The sequence below is a fragment of the Topomyia yanbarensis genome, chromosome 1 (genome assembly GCF_030247195.1).
Source record: "Topomyia yanbarensis strain Yona2022 chromosome 1, ASM3024719v1, whole genome shotgun sequence".
Lineage (NCBI taxonomy): Eukaryota > Metazoa > Arthropoda > Insecta > Diptera > Culicidae > Topomyia > Topomyia yanbarensis.
The window spans coordinates 4,522,031-4,530,357 of NC_080670.1; positions in this window are offsets into that span (position 1 = coordinate 4,522,031).

Here is an 8,327-nt window from a genome sequence, read left to right on the forward strand (position 1 = left end):
GGGTCTTGCACACTTTTTTGAGATTCAGATTCAGTTTTAAATATCATTTGAAATCTTTTTTCAGTGTCCGTAAATTCAATATCAATTAATCAATTTAAAGGCTTCTATTCGAATTCACCATTTCCACTCGGTCAGCACTAGGAATGTATAAATTGAAACTGGTCGGAGTTCATATTAAAATTAAATTCATATCAGCCCAGCTTGTTCCGGATGCGACATAATCAGAACTAAAGCTACACCGACATCATCCGATAGATGTGCGGAGCCTCCGGATTGGTGGAGGTTAGGATTACCCTAGGCTCGTGGATGTTATTGTGCAAAGTGAAAAATAACGAAGCTTGATTTAAGCTAGGATTTAATTGAATTGTTGTACCATTCTTATTTCATCTCTTCCATCACTATCAGCCTTTGTAAAATCGCAGTTTGATTTACAGCGACCGAGCCTTCCACTGACATCTAGATGAGGAAATGACTGTAACTTATTCATGGACCTTTTTCAGTTTTAAGGCCACCTATACCTCGGGAATTTGATCATGGTTTATTCGTTATTTGTCGATAATTGGAAAATTTTCCGAAAATTCAAAATGGCGGCTTCAAAATGGCACATCTCGTCGGCCTCTGTGCGCGAAACATCGTCCTACCTCGTCAAGTGCAGGGTCTCTCGTAGTTAACCGAAATGAGAAATAGATATAAATTATTAAAATAGATAAAAGTTCCTATGACTTGTAACTAATTTCAATAAATTTAGTTTTTTATCCCTTTATGCGCAACTAAGGCCGAGGGTGGTGGATAGCGGGTTTCATACATCCTGAACTGACGTACGAAGCTATGGTGCCTTGAACACAGGCAACGCAGATCCAAGGCCATCATTGAAATGATAAGTTCTGCGTTTGAGATGTACTTCCCCCGGTTGCCAGATGAAAACCTGTAATTATTTCGTGTGACATTGTATGTAAAGTCTAATTATGAGTCCTGTGCTGGTGTGTTTTAGCGTTCGAGTCCAGGGGTGCATATCTGTTTGTTGGCGTGGATAGAGTGATCGCGAAGGGCTCGAGCGTTTGTATGTGAACGTGTTTGTCGCTTGCGCTAGCGTGTGTGTAACTTCGCGTGCATAAATTCGATGTTATAATCGTGTGGTCATTCACATATTCGCATGTATTGTTGAATGATTTCGCGTGCAACGTGAGTCAAATGCTTAATTTTTAGTGCTAGATGCTAGAAGAGTCAGTTTCCCCATATCACTAGAGTTCCCGGTCATGTCGCCGTGGAACGTTTTGTCTAGTGTGTATGAGTTATTGTTTGATTGGTCCAACTGAAGGTATGAGTCTAGGCTTCAATAACCGAGGGTAGACTTCCGGACGTGACCGATTCATGATCGCGCGAGCGGTGGGTTTGCTTGAATATGCGTAGATGATTGCAATTGCATGTTCGCGTTTGTGACCAGGTTTGTGTTATCACGAAGGAAACGAGCGTTTGTAATCGTGTTGGTATTAGTATGAATCTAATTTAGGATGTATTAATAAAAGGGTTCATAACATGCCAAATAAAGAAATAAAAATTAAAGAGATTAACTAGAAGTGTATAAATAGGCCGATATTATTTTTTAACCATCAGTAGTGGAAAAGCAAACTAATATAACTACAACACAAACAGGACTTTATCATGCATGAACAACATGCTGACCGGGAATGGGTAATTCACGTGCGTCGGTAAACTAATTGTACCTTAATTTACCAATCCAATCTTCCCGAATGAATAGAATCGAATGTACACATTGAACACTGGATTTACCAACTATTCTATCATATGCGCCAGTTCTATATCCCTGATCCAGCTGTACCAAATTCTCAGATGAACACACCCAGATAGACAAATGGCTAGCACATAACCATTGTACATTAGTGCTTAAAACTAACTAATAAGTTTCTACTTCTACATTTCTTTATTTATTTTATTGACCTGTGCACCACGATGACGAAGCTGATCAATAAATCGACACGTAATGACCCCCACTGCGAGCTGTGCCCCCAAACACTACTATTAAGCTGTTGAGCAATGTTTACAAACACAGACCACAGAAAACGTCAATCCACGGCGATCTACCAGCCTGCCTCGCCAATGTGCACAGGCTGTTAGCTGACTGTTAGTTTGGGTTGGTGCGGAGTATGAAAAAAACACAAAACATAAAGAAGCCCATAAGCTCTCTCGGTCTCCTCGATGCACCACTATCGAGGCGTAATGCAATAACCATCTTAAAGCAGTTTTTTGTCAGGGGCTGCTTGATGATGTTTGTAATACCGTCCAACCTGTCAACATAGGGGAGGGAGAAATAAATATAATTTAAAATAGATAAAAGTTCCTATTACTTATAACTAATTTCAATAAATTTAGTTAAAAAAGAAAACAATTTTATAGACGTTAATGAAAAAAGTGAAATTCGTCTTTTTTACCGTAATCTCGTTTAACAATTATAAATAAATAATTTTTCATGCCAACGTTAGGTATATATCATACAAAAAAGTACAAAATTTTAAACATTTTGCAGCCGCCATTTTGAGTTTTCGAAAAAAATTCTAATCATCGATAAATAATGAATAAACGATCAAAAGCAAAAGTTCGCTTATTTTTTAATTTTTCCACAAAAAAATTCTCAAATATTGCTTTTATTTTCTGTCGAATCCAGGAGAAGGTCCCCTTTACCCAACCGCGGAAAACGTTACGGAAAGTTTGGTGAATTGGTTTTGACGGGAAAAAAATGCTGTTTTCATTGATATAGTTTAGAACAGCGGTTCTTAACCTTTTTCGTACCGCGGACCCCTTAGAAATCACCCTGGGTTGCTCCGGACCCCCACGGATAAACATCGATTTTGTATGCAATCAATAAGTTATTTTCATTTTTTATGAGACTAGACTTGAAATAATAATTTGCACTTGGAAAATATATTATTCTTCGTGGACCCCCAGCAACGACGGACGAACGACGACCCCAGACTGACCATCACTGGTCTAAAACATTGGAGAAGCTGTTTCGCAATAGCAATCAAGTTTAGGAGTTTTTCTTGACATTGAAGGTGCTTTTGACGACGTATCCTTCGAAAGCATTTTGGAAGCAGCACGAGGTCATAGAATACATACATATATCACGAATTGGGTATACGTAAGCTGACCAACTCTGACGAAAAAATCCGCACACCATACCGCAACGAAGCGTAATCATCCACCACGATCAGGCAAACAGTTCGCACAGTGCAAGGATTTTTTCGTCAGGGTGGGTCAGCTTAGGTATACGTAATGCTTAGCAACCGACACCCGTGCTCATCGTTACTACAAGTATAGATTAGCAAACTGAGCTTCTGTGGATATCCTCAAGTTGGTGAGCCGTCACTATTTTTGTGAAATCTTGGTCATTCCGATTGCGGTATTACTGAAAATGAATGGACAGACGAATTGGCTAGACTGATTTCGTCGGTCCAGAACTGATTCTACCATTATCGATAGATTGGATAAAGTACCAGATTCGTTGTTGGCTGCATCCAAACATGTTAACCATTGACGTAGCTTGCAAAATTGAGTTCAAATAAAAACTTTTCAGCCAAATGTGTGTCCGAAAGTGCGGTTAGGGTCCTGACTGGACGTAGCAGTCCATTACACGAAATGTGTTGAGATCGTCCGTGAACGACAATCGTGACATTTCGACATAGGGTATACATCGTGGAAGTACAGATGATTGAGCAAAGGTTCCTAATGGCTGCCTTGCGATATTCCTAACGCAGAAGTAAGTGTGGGTGCTTGGAAATTTCCAATGACAAAGATTATGTCTTGGTTTGTGAGGTAGCATCACAAAACCACCACCTTTGAATACAAATCTACATATTCCTTAATCTTGATTCAATTCGTCGAAAGCGGCAGGTAAATCGGTGTAAATGGCATCGATTTGAGCGTAATTTTCCATATTCCCTGTTATGTAGGAAGTTAGACACAGCAGATATGACGCAGTTGTACCGTTCAGGCGTGAAGCCATATTGATCGTCATATAGGTACTGCTTGCAGAGAACCTAAATAAATAATCACCAGCTCGAACAATTTCTAGACAGCACTCAATTAAGTGTTTCCACGATAGTTATTGACTCTTACAGATTTAAAACATTTTCGCGCATTTCCAGCCAATAGCAATAAATGCTCCAAAGATGTCAAAAAGCGGAGTTACTTAGGCGTCCAAGGCTCCTTTTCAGAAAAACAGAAAAAATCCGTCGAGGCCACAATTAAAAAACCATTTCGCTGCATCAACGTTGATTGCATCAAAAGTTCAATTTGCAAAAAAAACTTTCCTAGCATTTATCAGTTTCGTCCGTTTTTTTCTTTCCCTAAAAAAGCTTGTAAATGTTTTTAACTCTAAGCTTGTACACCACTTAAAACATACCAAACAGAAAAAGGTAAATTTCGAGAGCCATCTCTCTACCTTTGTCAGGCTTATGAAATCTGCCACCCTCAACTCAAAACTACAAGGATAGAGTTGTAACTTGAAAATGTCGTATACTTCTTTATTTGAACATAACTTTACACTCAGCAACCGCACACGTAAGCAGATCATGTCAAACTATCATTGCTGGCTGTTGACACGATTGCCAGCTTTTTAAAAGCACAAAATCCCTTGACGTTCCCGCACTGGAATGAAACCAAAAAAATAACTAAAACAGATAATACCTCGACTCACAAAATAAATACAAAATTCCCCAACATTTATTTGACTTCGAAATGCTCCTTTGAGTTACAGTGCTTCAACTCATATCATACCAGCTTAGCTAGCACATTTTCACTGGCTGGGGTTCTTTCACCCCTTTTTCTCCTACTACTCCTGTTCGCAGCTTCCTGTCGTACAACTGTCGTTAGAGGGACTCCGGGCTTTCCGACGAATCTGCACAAATGAGCACAGATACGACCTACCGAGAAGGCACAAAACTGCTCCCACCCTTCGGCACCGGCTCACGCTCTCGAACCCTTGTAGCTACAAAATCGAGACTCGTCTAACTTTTTCCGGCCCCGGCAGAGCAAAAGACACAACCTTCCACTTTTTGGTCATTGTTAATTAAATACAAATAGTTTCTACACTGCTTCCAACACGGTGGCTGATGTACTACATTTAGTTTTGACTCGGGAATTAAGTCCGTCCCTTTCCGCGTGAGTATAGGTAGCACTTGTCGAAGGGTCGAGGATGAAGGAAGCTTCCGTCGGAACTTTTCCCACCATTGTTGGTTGGTTATGGGTTGATGCATGCAGAAGTCGGTGGATCGTGCCGATTGCGTCAATGTGTTCTAAACTGCACCGCTTCTGCAGGTAAGACGTGAATAAATATGTGCATACTGCTGATGTTTCGGCTAGGTCTCTGGTTCTTCCCTTTCCAGCTAAAAAGAGATTCGAATATAAATAGGTAGCTAGTTTTGCGAAAGTGATGCGTTCATTCTTAGTTATCACTCCCAACAATGGAAGTTATTCAACATATAGCAGCTAAATTGTAATTGTGATTTTATTGAAAATGATATGCTGTTACTTTACACTTTCTGTACAGCGAAGGAAATGGTAAATTTTAAACATTTTAGACAACTGTTACATTTTAGACAAAGTTTCAAATTTGTCTAAAATTAAGCTGAATGTCCATAATATAAGGTTTGCTTAACTTACCATCAAAATACGAAGAACACTGTCCAGCTGCAGGCTCCGACAGCACCGCCCTTTCGATCACCGCTAATCGAACACCCACAACGATCTTATTTCGATATTGAATCACATTTTTTTCGACCCAATCACTGTGTAAAAGTTTTCCACTAGTGCTCATAATTTTCATTCACTTACTCTGATTTAATTTTACATATTCGCTGTTACCAAAAGTAAATTACCTATTAGAAAATTACAATAGAAAAACACAAGGACTAATTTTCCGTCCCGCGATCACGCGAAGTTGATGTAAAACACTATCACATATAAAACCATGAAGCAGCAATCAGATTGAAAAAATAACCTATTCCGGACAAATTACGTGCACTCACTTTCCATTGCATTTCGCTGACTAAGCGAAACTATTTTTTTTTTCATTGCCAATAACTCATTAATTACCATCAAAATATATCTTTTCTGTACTAACGCATCGCGCACTTGAACCGACACGATTGACATTTTTTAAGATTATAGTGATATGCACCGATAGAATAATATTTTCAATAACAATTCTTTAGATCACGTAGAAACCCGGACGAAACCCCGAACGAGTAGGGCTGGAGCACTGTTTTTGTCAGCATCTAGAACAACAACAGAACGCGACGAAATGACGCCAAACACGATCGAACATGAACGAAAACGGTGCAGTGCATCGAAGTGCTGAAGATACGGCACGCAGTAGCGCCAGAGATGCCAGGTACTTTTTTCAAATGTCTGCAATAATAATTTTAAAAGTCTGGGAAGAACAAAAATGTCAGGAAAGCTAGTGTAATCAAAAGCCTTTTCACTCAAAAATCTGTAAATATCTGCAACCAAACTAAAAAATCTGCAAAAATCTGCAACCAAACTAAAAAATCTGCAAATAGCTGCGTCATCGAAGAAATCTGCAGCTTAAATTAAAAGTCTGCGAATTTGCAGACTTGTCTGCAAATCTGGCATCTCTGAGTAGCGCTCACTTGAGTGTGCGATGCGATGATATATCTCGTCTGTGGTGGCACTGTTGCCGTACGCGAGTATTGTGAAATCGAAGCACATGTCGGTGTACGGATAGCGCGCGAATGTGTTGCTTAGATTTCGAAGGAATGTTTTCATTTTGACGGTTATATAATTTAATAAAATAACGAAATGCTTAAGTGTAAATTACAAGTGAGCAGTTCGTTAGTATACATAAACATGCTTCCGATTTTGATATTTTAAATAAAGTTTATTAACGTTAAGATATTTTGATTATTGGATTTTCGATTAACCCCTTATATGGCAGTGGCACCTGTATTGCCACCTTTTCGTTTTGGTCATAACGCAGAAATATGACGTGATAGATGTGCTAATCTTATGAGATCTATTTGTTAGGAGTGTGACAACTCTTTTATTGCTTTTTACTGAAATACAGCGAAATTTTCTGCATTGAAGTTTTTTTTTAAAAAATGGAGTGATTTCCTTTTAAACAATAAATTAGCTCGATTATGGAAAAAATACTCTGAACCCTATAAGTTGGTGATGCAAATTTGTGAAAACAAACTTGGTTTACGGGTGGTAAAAATTACGAAGCAAAAAATAAAATGAATTTAAATAGGTGGCAATATAGCTGCCACCGTCCGTTAAAAAACGTCAGTTTTCCTATTGTTTGATGGATTTCAAACGAGACCGGAGCGAATCGAGCTATATTACAAAATAAGAGGGAAATGAAAGTTGGATATGTTGCAAAATGAGACCATATATTACAGACCTATAGTCTAGGACAAAATTTATTTAAAAACTGGTGCAGGTGCTGAATGGCCTACGAAAACGGGCATCGATATCGGGAGAAATTCCGCTGCCAAGGAACTCTCAGCACCAGCTATAAGATAAATATGAACGAATAGTACCTCGAAAGATAAGTAACCCTGGAAGGTAGTTGAAAATAGATGTAAGTCATTATAGTCATCACCTCCGGTTCGCGTTTGGTCTCGGCAGGTGATTATATTTGCAGCAGACCTGAACAAGTCAGATATACCCCGAAAGTTCGACAGCAAGCAAGAAACAGCAGCAATGAAAAAGAAATCCTAACGATTAACACAAAGAAAAAGAGCAAGAGAACAATCCCTACTGACATAATACCAAACGGTATCCCCGTAAGGATTAGGATTGGGAGCAATAATAGTTTTCGGTATATTCGGTAGATTTACTACTCATTTACATACATTTATGAAAAACACGGCATAAAAACACTGCGATGTGCAGATCACCCACACCAACAGAAACTTGAAAACGAAAAAGAGTCACCTTTTCTGTGTGCCCACTTACTGGCAAATAGGGAACAGTGAATGTTAACAACAGATTTGGATGGACTTCAATGGCTGTAATCGATGGCTGCAGTGTGGAGGAGAACGACAGAACAAATACACCGTTAGCCCGGCGAAATTCGAGCGCTGTCAGGAATCCATGCGATTCATAATTATGAAGCAATAGGAGCACTCGCGAATCTTCTGAAGCTCGAGTGAATTTTTTGAAATGTGTCATGAATTGAACGAATATTTTGGCTTTCATCCACCCAAGATATCTTCACATTTCTTTCCGCTCATACTGCTTAGTTCTGGTTTTCCGTTCCATCTATCTTTCATTTGGACAAACATTGT